Source organism: Apium graveolens, chromosome 9 (genome assembly GCF_009905375.1).
Source record: "Apium graveolens cultivar Ventura chromosome 9, ASM990537v1, whole genome shotgun sequence".
Taxonomy (NCBI): Eukaryota; Viridiplantae; Streptophyta; class Magnoliopsida; order Apiales; family Apiaceae; genus Apium; species Apium graveolens.
This window is the reverse complement of record NC_133655.1, coordinates 142,017,718-142,036,198: the sequence shown is the minus strand read 5'-3', so window position 1 is coordinate 142,036,198 and position 18,481 is coordinate 142,017,718.

Genomic DNA, 18,481 nt, shown 5'->3' with positions numbered 1-18,481 from the left:
ACTACTTAACAAATTCTGAGTTGTTCTGCCAGAGTTAGTCCAAGTCCTGATAATCTCTCTTTCCTTTTCTAACTCAGTTTTTAGAGATTCATTCATTTTAAGTACTTCATCCCTGATATAGAAAGCATCATCTCTATCTTTCTGAGTTTGATGGAACATGACTAACTCTTTTTCTAAATAATCATTCCTCTTTTTACAAGCAAGATTTTCAGAAGTTAATCTTTCACATGTTAAAGTTTGATCTCTTTAACTAATGAACATAGTTTTAAGATATCTTCTCAACTCATTAATGTCATCAGTATGAAAGGCATAAGTAGTTTGAGGTACCTTTAACTCAGCAGCTTCAGAACTGCTATCAGCATTTGCCATCAAGGCATAGTTCACCTCACTTTCAGAATTTGAAGTGTCTGTCCAGCTTTTCTTCTTTGTGACAAGAGCCCTGCCTTTGTCATTTTTCACTTTCTTGCAATCAGGAGATATATGGCCTTTCTCACCACAGTTGTAGCATTTGACATTTGTGTAATCTCCTCTGTCAGACTTCCCTCCTTTGCCGTCAGATTTTCTGAAATTCTTCTTATCAAAACTTGCACCTTTCCTGGAAAACTTCTTTCCCTTCCTGAACTTTCTGTATGCAATCCTTGTGATTCCTTTCACCATAAGAGCACACAGCTTCATCATCTCTTCATCAGCATCCATCTCAGGCAAGCTTTCAGTTTCTGAGTCATCATCACTATCAGAACTTGATGACTAAGTATCAGACTTTGTGATGAGCGCTTTTCCCTTGCCTTTCCTTGAGGTAGCTGCTTTGGGGGATTCTTCCTCAGCCTTAAGAGCAACTGTCCTTGACTTTCCTCCTTTCCTCTTGCTTCTTTGTTCCATCTCAAGTTCATGAGTCTTGAGCATCCCATAAATTTCATCAAGAGTTATTTCTTCAAGATTATAGTTGTCTCTTATAATTGTTGCCTTCAAATCCCAACTTTCAGGAAGAGCTAACAGGAATTTAAGGTTTGAATCTTCAAGATCATACTCCTTATCAACTAGTGACAAGTCATTCAAGAGTTTGACAAATCTGTCATATAAATCAGTCAATGAGTCATTAGGCTTTAAGTCAAAGTGTTCATACTCTTGAGTGAGTATAGTGTTCCTGTTCTTCTTAATCAAATCAGTTCCCTGGCATCTTATCTCCAATGCATCCCATATCTCCTTTGCAGTCTTGCAGTTAATTACCCTGTTTGACATTACATTATCAATGGCACTATGCAGCAAGTGTCGTACCTTAGCATCCTTAGCAATTGATGCGATCTCTTCAGCAGTGTAATCACTCTTCTCCTTTGGTACAGACTTTGCTGCTTCACCTGCAACTACAACAGAGAGTTTTGTTGGCTTTTGAGGTCCTTCATTGATTCTGTCAAGATATTCTGGATCTGTAGCTTCCAGAAACATAGTCATCCTCACCTTCCATATGGGATATTCAGATGGTTTCAGTATGGGAACTCTAATAGCCTCATATCGACTATGGATTTGAGTCTTTGGAGGTTCTTCAGTTTTGGTGGGCTTGGTTGGAGTTTCTGCTTCAGACATGATTGTTTTTGGATCTTAAACTGTTTGTGTATTAACAGATAAGCTCTGATACCACTTGTTAGGTCACACACACTGTAGAAGGGGGTTGAATACAGTGTATAGCACAATCAAATCGAATTCAAAGAACACAAGTAATGGAAAACAAACTTTATTAAACTCTGTTACAATGTAGAACTGTCATTTCTCAGTGATGAACAAAATATCACGAAAGCTGCTAGAGTTACAATGAATAATATTCTCGATAATGATAACACTTATAGTGTAAACCCTATGTCTGTGTTTATATATTACACAGTTACAAGATAATCTCTAATTGATATGGAATATAATTCTGCTTCCTAAAATATATCAACCAGTTATCTGTTCTTCCAAGTATTCCATTCTTCACAGAATTCCTTCTTCATGCATATCTCTTCTTACGTTTGTCTTGATCTTCTTTCCTTTCAATCAGCCGCCTTCTTTATTTGAAAGTTTCCTTTAAGTCCTGATATTATCTCCTGATAAATATCTCCTGAACCTTAAGTACTGATAACTTAAGTTCTGTCTTCAGTATAAGTGCTGATTTCAGTTAAGTACTGATTTGTCCTGTTTAAGTAAGATCTGAAAACTAAACACAAATCATATTAGACATGACATTATCAAATATATCTAACAATCCAATCACCCTGTTTGACATGACATTGTCAAGTGCACTATGAAGAAAGTGTCTTACTTTTGCATCAATGCCTAGTGAAGAGATGTCTTCATTGGCGAATTCTCTCTTTTCTTTGGGAATCATCCTCTGTGGCTCATTCCCAACTGCAACAGAAAGCTTTGTGGGCTTGTGTGGACCATCATAAATTCTGTCTAAATATTCTGGATCTATAGCTTCCAGAAATATGGCCATCTTCACACTCCATACAGGGTACTCAGACACCCTGAGGATAGGAACCCTGATCGTTTCATATCTACTGGTGTTTTGAATAGGTTGAACCTTTGCAGGTTCTTGAGGATCTGGTATTTTTGCTTGATCAGACATGATTGATTGTTTGTTTGGATATTAACTTTTTGTAAGCTTAACATATCGGCTATGATACCACTTGTTAGGCCTCAATGATACTATAGAAGTGGGTTGAATATAGTATCTACAATCAATTTGATTATTAACACAAGTAAGTAATAGAAAACAAGTTTATTCAATATATCAAACTCTGTTACAGTAGGTTTAATCTACTCTCTCAGTGATGTATGATATCACTAAGAGCTGCTAGGGTTACAATGAATAATATTCTCGTGAATGATAACACATATAGTGTAAACCCTAATCTATGTTTATATATTACACAGTTAAAAGATAACTACTAATTGATATGATAATAATTCTATTTCCTAGAATATATTAATCAGAGATTATCTACTGCAGTCCTATAGCTGTCCAATTCTTCATGCATATCTTTACTTGTTTAATCCAGTTCATCTCCTGTAAATCAGCTGCTTTCCTTATCCCTGAAGTGTATCCGCACTTAAGTACTGATGTAAGTCCTGATGGCTTAAGTTCTGATAACTTCCTGTCTTCAGTAAGTTCTGATTTTCAGTTAAGTTCTGAAAATAAGTTCTAAAACTTAATAAATCAGATTAGACATGACATCACAAATATACCTAACATACAGTGACGCGTCTTATAAAGGATTGGGATGTATTTTGATGCAACATGACAAAGTGATAGCCTACGCTTCAAGACAGTTGAAACTGAAAGGAATATGTCCTAAGTCCAATCATGTATTAGGATTTAGGAATAACTTTTTATATAATCTGTTTTGATTTCATTGATATTAATAAAAGACTTGTTTTGTTTTTATTACGGGCTCTATCTATTTAAGTGTTTAAATAAGATATACCATAGTTTAGAGTAAAGCTTTTTATGGATTATGATGAGATCATAATAGTGAGACCTAAAAGATGATAACTCTAAACTTAAATAGTTCCTGGTCGTAGGATTACTAACTGGTAATTAATAATCCGCAGAGATCGGTACATACTATGCTTGCTTCATTATGAAGGATATCTGTTCTCATAGACATTTGTGTGGTGACACTATAGCTAGTATGTAGGTGCATATTATAGAATAAGTTCACTGAACATGACTCGCACAGCTGAACAAATGATGGAGTTCACTCATGTGTCAACAGTTGTTCACATAGTGATAGTTGTACAAGTATCCTTAGACTTGAGGTCATCATAGTCATCTTGTGTACACTAAACTATGCTTTGGTTTAGTTCTTAGTCTCCAGGGACAATTATTAGGGCTCTACTAGGTATAGGAATTTGTACACGAAGATAGTGTATGATCAATAAAGGATCTACCCCTTCCAGTGAAGGAAGCGAATGTTCAAGGCTGATCCACTTATGCTAGTTCAGGAATCTCTGGCCAGAGTAAATGAAATTAGAAAGGAGTTTCTAATTTGCATAGAACTAAGCATAGTAAATGGTAAGTAAGTGATTGAATTAGATAGGCTTGACACGAGATCCATGCCTTGTATTTAATCGGGACATTGTAGGGTAGAAGGAGTTTATTGTACGGTAACTATTCACTGAATAGGTTCTTGGTATTCTAAGAAGTGAATTCATATTATCCGGAAAGTCGCGATATGCTGAGAAGTATCCCTCACGATGTAGAATAAATGTGATTAATTCATTAATCATATTTAATAAATTAGAGAATTTATATAAATAATGATAAAATAGTTTTATTATTATTTATTTCTACTATCGGCTTAATATTGAACCTACAGGGTCACACCATAAAAAGAGAATGATTTAATGGTGGAGGAATTAATTAATAATGGCTGATAATTATTTATTTATGAAATAAATAATTAATTGGCAAATTTAATAATTGATTAAATGAGATTTAATTGATTATAAATTAATTAAGAAAAGTTCTTAATATTATTAATTAAAGGATTTAATTTTTGGAAATTAAATCAAGAGAGAGAATTATTTCTAAAGTGTTTAGAAAAAGGATTAATAATTAAAAGGTGTTTTAATTATTAATGAGAATAATAAATGGGATAATAATAATATTATTTATGGGAAAATTTCAGCTGAAAATTTTGCCTATAAATATACTATTATAGACCCTATTTTCATTCGAACCCATAAACCCAAAAAGTTTGGAAAACCCAATTCTCTCCACCTCCTTCCTCCTCCTTAACATCGTTTTCTTGGTGGATACCGGTGGAGTGCTTCACACTTGAGGAGCAACTGCTAAGGATCTCTGATTGTTGCTCTTGGATCGCATATTAAAGGTTAGTAATCGATCCCTACGTTTTTACCACGATTTATATGCTTTTATTTGGATTTTGTTTGTGTAAAAGTGTTTTGCCATGCCCCCGCTGCGATTAAAATCCAACAATGGTATCAGAGCATAGGTTGTATGCATATAGATCTGTGGTAAAAATTTCAGAATTTTATGTGCTTGTATGAATTAATTATGATTTTTACAAGTTATATCATGGATTAATTTTGTCTGATGAGAAATCATTTCTCAGAATAATTTTGAATGTTGATTTGGGTTCTACAAGTGTTGTAGATCGTCTGGGTATTTTTTTCATAATTTTATGATGTATAGATTTTTTATTATGAATTTTTGAAGTTGTTGCAATTAAATTCGTAATTAAATAAAGTCATATATATATATATAAAAATTGATAGTATATATATATATTATGTATCTGTACTGCTGTGGACTGCTGTACTTTTGTTGATGGCACGGTTAAAGACAGAGAAAGTAAAGGTACAAACGACTGATAGAAACGGCAGGAAGACAGGTACGGCGCATGCAGCGCAAACGCTGGATAAATGGTTTCGCGCATTCCGGGAATGCGTTACACCCTGTGGCACATTCAGGAATGCGTTACACCTTTTTAATGGTTTAAAAGGGTTGTAACGCATCACCGGAATGCGTTACAGGGCTTGTAACGTGTTCCTGTAATGCGTTACAGCCCGACTGTCCATATTAAAATTGATTTTCTGGGAGTTTCGTAACTCCGTTTTGGGCGTGCAATATATCGTTGGATTCGTTTTTCCGAGACGGATCTAATGGAGTGATTAAATTTTAGTTTATATAAAAGTTTTGAACTGATTATATTCCATGAAGTGTTTTAAAGTTGTTTTTGACTGTTTTAATTGCTTTTAAATGCTTCATGTGATACATAGAGATGTATAATGCTTAGACCAATATGCTAGATGATGTAACATGCCTACCTTGATGTTTATTCATGTTTATATATGTGATATATGCTTAGTTTATCATGCGATGATAGATTTAGGTGAACTTAAATGAACATAAGGCGTTTGTTAGACAACCTAGTATAGTGAAATTGTTTCATAACCTTAATAACAATATTATGAATACAATCATGAGATTATTGTGTTTGTGAAACACGTAATTGAATATGAATTTTCAATATGAGAGAAAGGATGATTCTGTCAACAACAGATTTCGATCTGTAAGAGAGGGTTATTAAGTGACGCCTCTTGACAATGCTCCACCCGATCTGGGAATCTTCTGATTATCGATTATTGATTTGAAATATTTAATTTAAAAGGAAGAATCTCTTTATAATATGATTATGATTGTAACCTAATATAATCCCTCTAAAATTAAATAATATCAAGTAGTAATTGGCCAATGACACAACGGGCTTGTGTCGGTCATAGCCTTCCAACATGATAGAAAGTAGTTCTTATTTTTAAATCATTGTCGTTTCGTGCCACAGCCGAGGGCTTTGATTTCGAAATAAGAAATACTTGTCTATTACATAGAGATGTGTACATTGAATAAGAATCTAAAGGTCGTTACGTGCCACAACCGTGGGCCTTTGGGGACCGATTCAATTGTACGGAATGTTGGGTTAGACTTGACTTAGAATATTGAGTTTGTCGTGCCACAGCCGTGACTCAATTATTCAAGAGGCTAAAGTTTGATTAGGGAATAACATAAGATGTAATTGACAAGAGTTGTCTGCCTATTGAACATTACATGGCGTTTCGTGCCACAGCCGGGGTTGTGTAATGGAATGTAGGATCCCTATTCCCACTAGCATTATGAATGCTTAATTTTTCACGTAGGGGGTTGAATAAATTAGATAAACTAGTGGGAGCCACTTATGAATAAAGACCCAATTCATATAGTGTTTTGAAATGAAATCGAATATTTGCTAAGTGTTGTTATGTGTTTATCATTTATAGATTTACTTTGTACGTTATGTATTCTGCACTATCACTCAGGAGCATACTGGATGCTCACAAATTGACTGGTCCTAATTATGCTGACTGGCTTCGAAACTTGAGAATTGTTCTCAGGATTGAGAAGCTGGAATACGTGATTGACTCACCTAAGCCTACTGAACCTGCTAGTGATGCACATAATGATGAACATGTTGTGTATCGTAAGTGGATAGATGATGCAAATGTTGCTCAATGCATCATGCTAGCTTCCATGAACATTGAGCTACAGAAGCAACATGAGCATATGGATTCTCACACTATCCTCATGCATCTACAAGAGTTGTATGATGTGGCGGGGAGGACAGCTCGATATGAGATATCGAAGGAGTTGTTCGGTTGTAGGATGTCTGAGGGATCATTTGTGAATGACCATGTACTTAAGATGATCAATTTGATTGAACGTCTTGGACAACTTGGTTTTGCCATGGATGGGGAGCTGAGCCAAGACTTGGTCTTGCAATCGCTTCCGAGTTCGTTCTCGCAGTTTGTTGTGAACTTTTACATGAATAAGTTGGATGTCAGTCTGCCTGAACTCCACAACATGTTGAAGACTGCGGAATCGAATTTTCCCCCTAAGAAGAGTTCTATTCTTCTAATTGGTGAAGGTTCCAATCCTAAGAAAAGGAAGAGGAACCCTTCCAAGAAGAAGAAAGTAGGTGAGAAAATGCCGATTCCACCAAAAGCTGAAGACCCCAAGAGCAAAGTTGTTTGCTTTCACTGTAACAAGGTGGGGCACTGGAAGAGGAACTGCAAGGTTTACCTTGCAGAATTGAAGAAGAAGAAGGGTAGTGAGACTACCGCTTCTGATTCAGGTATGTTCATGATAGAAGTGAATATGTCATTAAATCAAATTTCTACTTGGGTATTAGATACCGCCTGTGGTTCTCAAATCTGCAATTTGTTACAGGGACTAAGGAGAAGTAGGACTCTTGAGGAAGAGGAGGTGATTCTACTGATGGGAAATGGAGCAAGAGTTGCTGCTGAAGATGTAGAATCATTTCATTTACATATGCCTACGGGCAAGACTATTGTTTTAAATAATTGTTATTTTGTTCCCTCGATTATGAGGAATATTATTCCCATGTTAGACTTGGCTGGATTTTCATTTATTATTGAGAATAATGAATGTTCTATTCTTAGAGATAATATTCTTTATGGACGTGGTACTTTAAATAATGGTCTGTATAAATGTGACATAATTTACTTCAGATTGAACAAACTAATAAAAGAAAAGGGATGATGAAAATCTCACTTCATAGTGGCACTGCAGTCTCCATTTAGTAGACATGGAGAGAGGACTGCAAATTTGCTAGGAATGGTACACACAGATGTATGTGGACCAATGTCTACGCAAGCCATGGGTGGATTTTCATACTTTATTACTTTCATAGATGATAGATCTAGATTCGGATATGTGTTTGATGAAACACAAGTCTGAAGCCTTTGAAAAGTTCAAAGAGTATAAGTATGAAGTGGAGAAATAACCAAACATAGTATTATAATTCTTCGATTAGATCGAGGTGGTGAATACTTGAATGGAGAGTTTCTGGATTATCTCAAAGTAAATGGTATAGTCTCCCAGTGGACTCCTCCAGATTAGTATCTGAAAGGAGAAATCGAACTTTGTTAGACATAGTTCGGTCCATGATGAGCTATGCAAATCTTCCAGTATTCCTATGGGGTTATGCATTGGAAACCTCAGCATATTTACTGAATAAGGTGCCTTCCAAATCTGTTCCTCAAACTCTGTATGAGATATGGAAAGAAATGAAACCGAGTCTTAAACACGTTAAGATTTGGGGATGTCCAGCTTATATCAAGTAAGTTGACCCAGATAAGCTGGAATCTCGATCCGTAAAATGTAGTTTTGTGGGATATCCTAAAGAGACTTTAGGGTATTACTTTTACACCGATCATCGGGTGTTTGTCTCCAGCCATGCTACCTTCTTGGAAAAGGAGTTTATCATTGAAGGAAACAGTGGGAGCAAAATTGAACTTGATGAAGTTCAAGAAGCACAAACTACTACGGATCAAGTGGAAACACCTGTTCTGACTGAACAACCTTTTGTGGAACAGCCCATTCATAGAACAGAGAGAGTGTCTCGCCAACCTGAGAGGTAATATGGCCTTGTCATTAAGAATGACAATGAGTTGTTGGTCATTGATGATGATGACCCTATGACCTATAATGAGGCTATGAGTAGTGTTGACTCAGAGAAATGGCATAGTGCCATGAAATCCGAAAAGGAATCTATGTATACGGTATACGAAAGAATGATTGGAGCAGATGGCCAGGTGGAGACCTATAAGGCCAGGCTTGTGGCAAAAGGATTCAAACAAAGGCAATGGATTGACTTTGATGAAACTTTTTACCAGTAGCCCTGTTAAAATCAGTTCGGATTTTGCTTGCGATTGCTGCTTACTACGACTATGAGATCTGGCATATAGCCAGATGGTTTTCTTTCCAAGGGAAATAAAAGCCTAGTGTGTAAGCTACTGCGAACCATATGTGGTTTAAAGCAAGCTTCTCGAAAGACGGAACATTCGTTTTGATGAGACAACCAAAGAGTTTGATTTTATCAAAAACGTAGATGAACCATGCGTTTACAAAAGGGTTAGTGGGAGTGCGGTAACATTTCTTGTATTGTATTGAAATAGAGTTGACACACATAACAACATAGCAGACCCACTCACAAAGCTACTTTCTGAAAGTCACTTTGATCGTCATAAAGACTAGATGGGTATTAGATACCAGAGTGATTGGCTTTAGTACAAGTGGGAGATTGAAAGGAATATGTCCTAAGTCCAATCATGTATTAGGATTTAGGAATAACTTTTTATGTAATCTGTTTTGATTTCATTGATATTAATAAAAGACTTGTTTTGTTTTTATTACGGGCTCTATCTATTTAAGTGTTTAAATAAGATATACCATAGTTTAGAGTAAAGCTTTTTATGGATTATGATGAGATCATAATAGTGAGACCTAAAAGATGATAACTCTAAACTTAAATAGTTCCTGGTCGTAGGATTACTAACTGGTAATTAATAATCCGCAGAGATCGGTACATACTATGCTTGCTTCATTATGAAGGATGTCTGTTCTCATAGACATTTGTGTGGTGACACTATAGCTAGTATGTAGGTGCCTATTATAGAATAAGTTCACTGAACATGACTCACACAGCTGAACAACTGATGGAGTTCACTCACGTGTCAGCAGTTGTTCACATAGTGATAGTTGTACAAGTATCCTTAGACTTGAGGTCATCATAGTCATCTTGTGTACACTGAACTATGCTTTGGTTTAGTTCTTAGTCTCCAGGGACAATTATTAGGGCTCTACTAGGTATAGGAATTTGTACACGAAGATAGTGTATGATCAATAAAGGATCTACCCCTTCCAGTGAAGGAAGCGAATGTTCAAGGCTGATCCACTTATGCTAGTTCAGGAATCTCTGGCCAGAGTAAATGAAATTAGAAAGGAGTTTCTAATTTGCATAGAACTAAGCATAGTAAATGGTAAGCAAGTGATTGAATTAGATAGGCTTGACACGAGATCCATGCCTTGTATTTAATCGGGACATTGTAGGGTAGAAGGAGTTTATTGTACGGTAACTATTCACTGAATAGGTTCTTGGTATTCTAAGCAGTGAATTCATATTATCCGGAAAGTCGCGATATGCTGAGAAGTATCCCTCACGATGTAGAATAAATGTGATTAATAAATAAATCATATTTAATAAATTATAGAATTTATATAAATAATGATAAAATAGTTTTATTATTATTTATTTCTACTACCGGCTTAATATTGAACCTACAGGGTCACACCATAAAAAGTGAATGATTTAATGGTGGAGGAATTAATTAATAATGGCTGATAATTATTTATTTATGAAATAAATAATTAATTGGCAAATTTAATAATTGATTAAATGAGATTTAATTGATTATAAATTAATTAAGAAAAGTTCTTAATATTATTAATTAAAGGATTTAATTTTTGGAAATTAAATCAAGAGAGGGAATTATTTCTAAAGTGTTTAGAAAAAGGATTAATAATTAAAAGGTGTTTTAATTATTAATGAGAATAATAAATGGGATAATAATAATATTATTTATGGGAAAATTTCAGCTGAAAATTTTGCCTATAAATATACTATTTTAGACCCTATTTTCATTCTAACCCATAAACCCAAAAAGTTTGGAAAACCCAATTCTCTCCACCTCCTCCTTAACATCGTTTTCTTGGTGGATACCGGTGGAGTGCTTCACACTTGAGGAGCAACTGCTAAGGATCTCCGATTGTTGCTCTTGGATCGCTTATTAAAGGTTAGTAATCGATCCCTACGTTTTTACCATGATTTATATGCTTTTATTTGGATTTTGTTTGTGTAAAAGTGTTTTGCCATGCCCCCGCTGCGATTAAAATCCAACAGAAACTACATGAAGAGAAGTATCCAACTCATGATCTTGAACTGGCAGCTATAGTGTTTGCATTGAAGATATGGGACATTATCTGTTTGGGAAAAAGTGCGAGATCTACACGGACCACAAGAGTTTAAAGTATATCTTTACCCAGAAAGAGTTGAACACGAGGCAGAGAAGATGGCTTGAATTGATCAAGGACTACGACTGTACTATCAACTACCATCCAAGCAAAGCAAATGTGGTGGCCGATGCTCTGAGCACGAAAGAAAGGTTAAATATGATCACTTCATCTAAGGAACTGATCAAGGAATTTGAGAAGCTTGAAATAGAGGTCAGTATTTCAAGTATATCTACAGATATGTTGTGTGTAATGTCTTTTTAACCAGAACTGTTAGAGATAATAAGAAGATGTCAACAAGAAGTAATGAGCCATGAACAAGAAGAGTTGACATGAGAAGAGTTAGGGAGTAAAAAGGATGATAAATGAATCTTATGATTTTCTTCCAGGATATGGATACCCAATGTAGCCGAGCTGAAAGATGAAATTCTTTGAGACACTCACAACTTCAGATATTCAATTCATCCCGGGAGTACGAAGATGTACAGAGACCTAAGGGAAAACTTTTGGTGGCCAAGTATGAAGAAAGAAATTACGTAATGGGTGAGTAAGTGTTACACCTTCCAGCGAGTCAAGGAGGAACATCAAAGGTCCAGTGGACTATTACAGCCATTGGACATTCCAGAATGGAAGTGGGAATATATTGTGATAGATTTTTTTGTTGGATTACCGAGGACCAGGGCAAATCATGATGCTATTTGCGTTATTATTGACATATTGACCAAGTCAGCACATTTTCTTCCTATCAATGAAAGATTCTCAATGGATGAATTGGTTCGGTTATATCTGAAAGAAATTGTGGTTCGATATGGAGTTCCAGTATCAATAGTTTTAGAAAGGGATCCTCGATTTAATTCAAGATTTTGGAAGAGTTTTCAAGATTGTCTTGGAACGAAGTTGAATATGAGTACCGCGTATCATCCGCAGGCAGATGGTCAAAGTGAAAGGACAATTCATACTATAGAAGATATGCTAAGGGTATGTGCCCTAGATCTTGAAGGAAGTTGGGACGAACACTTACCATTGGTTGATATCTCCTACAACAACAGTTATCATGCTAGTATTGAAATGCCGCCTTATGAAGCTTTGTACGGGAGAAGATGCAGATCTCCAATATGTTGGGAAGAAGTTGGTGAGAGAAATATTTTGTGTAATATCTGGGATATATCGTGTAATTATTATTGCTAATAAATAAATATTATACATGTTCAGTATTTATTCTATGAATTAATTATTAAGTGGTATATGTATTTGGATGTTTAAAAATAATATCAATTGAGTATTTTATTTTTTATATGTCCAAAATAAAATATAGATAATTTTCATATCTTCCTATTTATTTTTATGTTGATTTATGATTTTATAGGAAATTTATGAATTTTATACAATCTTTTTCCGAGTATTTATAAACTATTTTATATAATCGGGAACCAACCGACGTCACCCGTTTTTAAGTTTTTATAACCCGAAACTCTTCCGAGAACTCCTTCCTAACCTAATTACAATATTCCGAGCATTTTCCATGTTTCGAATTTTTCGATCCGGCATACAGTTTGTCCTGTGCGGGTCCCGGCGCAATATTTTTGATACATTATTCATTTCGGGAAATCGATAAAACTCATATTTTTGATAAACGGGAACTTTTTATTAAACTATTACAATTATCACCTCGTAATACGTGTAACCAGGCGCTGAGACCAAGACCGCAGTACAAATTGTACTGATTTGGATAATTATCCCGAAAACCGGTACCGTTTGGATCTGTTTTTATAATAAATGTACCATTTTATATCCGGAATGATCCAACGGGATACTAATTTTCCGTAATTATAAATAGCCTTTACCGTATTTTATTTCGTACTGAAAATCATTTGCAAACAGTAATTATATAATTTTACAGAGAAAATCTATATATTCATATAATCTTTCAAGAATCAAACTACTATTTGGAGGTGTTATTGAAATCTGCTCGGGAAGTTCTAGTAACGAAAATGGAGGTTTTGAAGAATACTATCAGATTATACAAGTTTCAGAACTGCAGAATAAAAGGTTGATTTTATATATTTTTATTTATTTTCGAATTATTTTGATTAAAAATATGAATTTTTGTTCGGATGATTGTTTGAATGATTGCATGTTGTAGAGCTTGTTTTCCTGATGATTTTCATATATCATATGACTGATTTGGAGTTCAATAACATGTTCAAAATTGAGTTTGATTTTTGAATTTTGAAATTAGGGTTTATAATTCGTTTGAATTATCTTAATTGAATTTGGGGGTTTCTTATTTCGGGATAAATAAATGTTCTTGAGGGGTGGGTTGTGTTCCTTATGAAATTTGCAATTGAATCGTATAAGTCTTGCTAATCGACGAGGTTTGTAGAGGAGGGAGTTGTGTTTTAAAGTTTTCGTCGAGTTCGCCGGAAACCGGCGAACTTCTCGGCCAGATTCCAGCCAACTCAGGGATTGTTAGGACGATTTGATGGTATGGTTATGTTCCTGGTATTGTGTAGATGTGACCTAGAGGTGTTGGTGGGGTGAGGATGCCGGAATCATCTTCTCAGGCGAGACAGGACATTTTCCGGCGACCCTCCTGTAAAAATTACAGTTTAGTACCTGAACTTTTGGGGACGATGCAGTGTGGTCCCTGAAGTTTCCAGAATTTGCAAAAATAACCTTCCTGTTTTAAAATTATTTAAAAATCATATTTTCTATTTATTTTAATTATAAAAATTCATTTTTAATTTCTGAAAATTCCAAAAATTATTATTTTAATTCCAAAAATTATTTTTAATTCAAAAATAAATCTGAATTAATTAGTTAATTAATTTTAGTTGATAATTGATTGATTAATTAGTCAACTAATTCAAAAATTAATTGATTAATTGATTTAATTAATTATTAATTGATTTTAATTAATTATTTAATTAGATTTAATTATTTAAAAATGATTTAAAAATTCTAAAAAATAGTTGCGAGCTTTAAAATATTATTTTAAATTGTTTTCAAGGCTCGATAATTATTATAAAATTGTTTTGAAGCCAGATTTGGCCAACCGAACCCTATTTATTGTTTTAAAATTGATCCAAAGACTCGTTTTAATTCCGAAAAATGTTTTAAAAATCATATTAAATACCCGAAAGCCTGTTTATGACCCGAGACTCCTTTATAAATGATATATCATTGAGCGTTTGACGTGTTACATGTTATATGTGACTCGTTGTTTTCCTGTCGGTCTATATGTTCGGTGTTTAATTGTTTACAGCATAACTTTCAATCCGTTAATCGGATTTGGGTAAAACGAAGGGTAGATAGAAGTGTATATCAAATAGAATCGTATGAGTTGAGTATTGATAGATGTTTATGATATGTGAGCAGAAGAGGCAAGGCGTAGGAAAGGGAAACAGATAGTCGAGGAGTAGGAGATTGTGATTGGAAGTTAGAGAAGTATAGCAAGCTAATATCAGGCAAGTGTTCTGAACTTTCTCGAGATATACTGTAGTTAATTGATAGCCCTGTTTTATATGGCAAGAGCTTTGAAGCACTGAACCCTACACCCTGATTCCAGTTGTTGATCTTTGAGCCGTAAACCTTATTCTTTCCGAATCATTAATTGTTGTATACACGAATATGAATCACAGATATATGATACTACTCCACAAATACATACAACTAAATGCCAAACACTGACTCAAATTGCTTACATACTCAAACCATTGTACCTTATGCTTTGAAAGACCAAATCCTTGTAACTTGGAACCTTGATTCCATTGTTATCCAATTCTTTCATTACCTACCAGCCATTCTTTGAAATTGCCATATTGATCCTTTGTGAAGATTGAACCTATTTCATTATTGAACATCCAATGTTGCTTATGATTTTATTTATTTCTTTACATTGATTATTCTGTTATTATGTTAGAATTGGATTGTTTTATAAAATTATGGACCAGATTCGTGGTCGGACCAGATTGGTGGTCAAGTTAGGCCAATGTGTGCCTTGGATCCAGTAATTAGAGCAGAGTTGTGTGCCTTACTCGGGGTTAGTACGTGACTGATCAGCAGCCTAACCTTGGTTTTTAAAATAAAATATAATATCCAATTCTAAATCATTAATCCTTGTTCACTTGATACCTTAATCCTTTTCATTTGATGGTCATTATTCTCAGTCTTGTCATTGTGACTTGCTGAGCTAGTTAGCTCATTTGTGCGATGTTGTTTATGTTCTTTTCCAGTTAAGAAAGAACCAGTTGGTAGAGAGGATCCTCAATCCAGTGCGAGAGCTAGGGGTCCAGGTTGATCGAGTTAACCTAGCTGGCAGCTTTTGAGATAATTTAAGTTTGTAAAAGTTTGTAATAATGTTTAATGTTCAGTTCTAAGTTTGAATAGTTGGGATTTGGACGTTTGTAATATAAGTGTGTGTGTGTGTGGCTTGTGTGCATACTTTAACCTGTTGCGGTCCGTGGAAGTTGGCAAGTAGGGTCACTGCATATTATTATTATATTTATTATTATTATAAGCAGGTTATAAATAAGGTGTGTGTGTGTGGACCCCAAACTTCTGAACCGAGTTTAGAGGGCGTAACAGGTTTGGTATTAGAGCCACAGGTTATAAGTCACTGACACAAGCCTAGGTTGACGGGAATGGGTAGAGGGTTAGGATTAGAAGTAAGGAAATAGAAAGATAGAACGTCGAGAGGATGAGTGCGATGGTACAACAGGTATTAGTATAATTCGCGTTGTGGTTCGAGATTCTTATATTGCGATATGATTTCAGATAGCAGCGATGGCTGACTTTTTCATCTCCGTACCAGCTGATCACTCAGAGCCCTCAGTTGGAGGACCATCTTCGGATCCACGTCTTGTTGTTCCACCAATATTGGCTATTTTACCTCCACTTGTGTTGCAGCCCGTACCACTGCAGACTATTCCACCCCCAGGCATGAGGCCACCTATCAGAGGACTCCCACCTGCTGATTCAGGTTTTACAGGTCACTCGGTTATAGGTCTACCTTTCCAGTTCTCTTCCTATCCTGTCCCATATCATCAGTTCGAGGCCTGCCTTATGGAGCAACGATTCCTACAGGGTCAGATTCAGGAGTTATTACATATCATGCGTACCAGATAGGTTGGGAGTGGTGAGAGGCGACTCAGAGAGAGGCTCCAGGTGTTTCAGAGAGCAGCTGCTGTGAGGATTATTGAGGCTACTCATGAGGATATCACCCCTGATTTTCTTGTGGAATGGGCTAAGTGGGTTCTAGAGGAGCTTGAGGAGATTAGAGGTCCAGACTTGCCATGAGCCAGAGATCCAGAGATGGAGAGGCTGATCAGTGCTGTTGTGGTTGTTTAGTATGTATAGTAGTGTGTAGTATGTATCAGTAGACTTTTGGGTTCTTTTTATAGACTAAATCTGCTGACTAGTGAGTAGGTTTGTTGTACCCTTTTGCTTTTTTTTTTCTTCCGAAGCATTTTAACGCTTGTACTACCTAAACCTTTTGATCTATATATCTCAGTACCTTTTTCCTTTCCAGCATTGTCCTTTATATTACTGCACCTGTTTTACTTTACTTTATTTATTGCACCAGTTATACCCCTGTGATACCATGTAGCATATTCCCTTAAATGTTTATATTCTGTAAAGAAGCATGCAATTTACTTAGTTCAACTGTTACAACTGTTTTCAAAAAGAGATATTTCTATTTTACAAAACTTTTCTTTTAAAGGATTTGATCAAAATAAGTTGTTTGATTCTTTACAGAAAATGCCTCCCAGAAGAAATACCCGCACCAACACCCAGAATGAAGAAACAAACAACAACAATAACAACCAAGATGATACTAACCAGAATGCAAACCCAGGACCCATAGACCCAGCAATAGCCCAGATTCCTCAAATCTTGGCTCAACAAACAGTTCACCTGACACAATAACAACAAAGACAGACCAATCCCTAGGTAACTTTCAAAACTTTTCAGGCAGTAAACCCACCAGAATTCAAGGGTTCCCTAGATCCGATTGAAGCAAATATTTGGTTAAAGGAAATAAAGAAGTCGTTTGCTTTAGTTAAAGTGAAGGAAGAACAGAAGGTGGAATTTGCAAGTTATTATTTGAAGAATGAGGCCACTATTGGTGGGAGACTGTGAAGACATTGGAAGGTGCAGATGTTATTACTTGGAAAAGGTTTAAGGAATTGTTTTTAGAAAAATATTTTCCCCAGTTTGTTCAGGATCAGATAGAGCTGAAGTTTTTAGAGCTAAAGCAAGGAAATATGTCGGTAGCTGATTATGAGAGTAAGTTTGAAGAGTTATCAAGGTATCTGCCGTCATATTTAGATGCTGATAGGAAGAAGGCTAAGAGATTCCAGCAAGGTCTGAAGCCATGGATCAGAGGGAAGGTAGCCATCTTTGAATTGGATACCTATGCAGGAGTTGTACAGAAAGCCGTGATTGCAGAAACAGAGAGCGAGATATCACAGAAGGAAAAGGAAAGTAAGAAGAGGAAGTTTGAAGGAAATGACGGACAGTCACAACCAGGAAATTTTCCAAATTTTAAGAAGGGCAAGTTTCAGCCTGGGAGAAATTTTAATTTCAGAAAGCAAAATGCAGGCGACGGAGGCCAAAGCAACCGTCCAGTCAATGTGAATCATCCGAATCAGTTAAGGTTAACTTTTCCATACTGTCAGGTATGTGGGAAGAAACAAGGAAGAGTTTGTAATAAGTTAAACATGGTTTGTTTCAAGTGTAATCAGAAAGGGCACTATTTGAGAGAGTGCCGCAATCAGCCAACGAGAGAGCTAGCAAACAAGGGTCAGCCTATCCGAAATCCAGCGGTTAAGGTTCCAGCTATTGGATTTGTATACTTTAAGTGTGGGAAGCCAGGACATATAGCCAGGGATTGCAAGACACCAGCCCCGGTCAGTAATGCATTGAGAATTGTGCGATCTACCCCAGCAGTGAATGAGACTCCAAGGGCTAGAGTTTTTGATATGTCTGTGAAGGACGCTATCCAGGATACTGATGTCGTGGCAGGTACGCTTAATGTGAATTCTTTATGTGCCAAAGTATTAATAGATTCGGGAG